The sequence below is a fragment of the Vicia villosa genome, linkage group LG6 (assembly GCF_029867415.1).
Source record: "Vicia villosa cultivar HV-30 ecotype Madison, WI linkage group LG6, Vvil1.0, whole genome shotgun sequence".
NCBI lineage: Eukaryota > Viridiplantae > Streptophyta > Magnoliopsida > Fabales > Fabaceae > Vicia > Vicia villosa.
In genome coordinates, this window is record NC_081185.1 from 150,566,265 (window position 1) to 150,567,902 (window position 1,638).

Genomic DNA, 1,638 nt, shown 5'->3' on the forward strand with positions numbered 1-1,638 from the left:
GGTTCACGGTTTTCAGAAAAAAAAGATTTTTAGGCTCAAAGTTTATTTAGCCCACCCCAACTTCGTGATGTTCTCCAGTCCTATGTTCAGTTAACTTAACACGAGTATTCATCTCTCAAAAGGATTTTGTGTCATTAAGGACCTGATGAAGCTTTCTTGGAGTAGCAGTCACCCTTTTGTCTTCATTTTTGTATTCACACAGATTTGTTCACTGTTGAGGACTTTTGCTTTGTAGTCCTTTCTTTTCACTTTTCACTCTTTTCTCTTTTTATTTTTTATTTCCCTAACTTTTGCCTGGACTGATTCTTTTGCATTGGTCGTCCAGCGGGATGCTCTAACTTTGTCCTAAGTCACTTGTTTTCAAGTTTTTGACTTAGCGAGCTTTTTCTTTTTTTTTTTTTTTTTCACTTTTTCTTTCATTCTTTTGATTTGAACAAATCGTATGATATTGACTTTGGCTTGACTTGTTGAGAGGGTTGTGACTGCCTCGCTCCTTGGCGTATGGAGGATAACCATTGTGGTTTCACATTTCCATGCCTTTTGATGCGTGGGGAATAACCATTGTGGTTTCCCATGATCCAACCTTTGATGTGGATATGACATGCTTGACCTTTGGATGCACAATCCTTTTTGAAATATGAACACTTGGTCAAATCAACTGAACACTACCCTGCCCCAGGTTAAAATTAGGGTTTTTTCGTTTAGAAAAGAAACTCCTACTTCAAGGCTCAAAGGGGTTAACAAGGGATTATCTTCCTTATATCTCCGGTGTTTGGGAATTTGAAACAATGCCTGTACATCATCAGCAGGGTCTTATTCAAAAGCATACAACCAGAAATTTTGCATTTTCAGATCATCATCCTCCCTCCAATCTTTGCATAAGCAAGAGTTTGGCAAAAGCAATTGGTATCATAATGCATAAAAACAAATAAGCATGAGTGAAACGAATGGATTACTTCAAGACAAACATTATTATTGTGTTAGCATTAACATTCAAAAATAAACAAGTTTCTACATGCAAACAATGCATTGAAAAACAAGAAATATTACAAATGGAAATCAATAAGAATACTAAAAACTGAGAAGGCTTTCTCCATCTGGGTTTGTGCTAAAGGAAACATCTTTCAAACTTCAGGCTACCATCAATAGTGATTCATTCATGCTTTGGCAAGGGATTGTTTTGAACATTAGGGCCAATGTCTCGGAAAGACAAAATACCAGCACGAGTCAATCTTTGAACTTCAACCTTTAGACCCCAACAATCTTCTAAACTGTGTCCGGGAGCATCCTGATGAAAAGCGCAAGTAACATCAGCATTGTACCACCATGGAATCTTCTCTAGAATTGGAGGTGGTGATCTTGGCTGAACCAACTTCTTATGAATTAGAGCGGGATACAATTCTGTATATGTCATGGGGATAGGATCAAAATTAGGCTTTCGTCTTGCTGGCTGTTGACTAGCCTGAGCCACATGAGCTGAATTCACAATGGGACTCACTGACGCCACTTGCTGAGGTTGATGACTAGCTTTTCCCCTTGATCGACTATTCCTTCCTTGAGAAACAACATTAGCATCAGATTCATTCTTCTTCTGAAAAGATGAACCATACTTCTTCACAATGCTAGATACACTGTCAG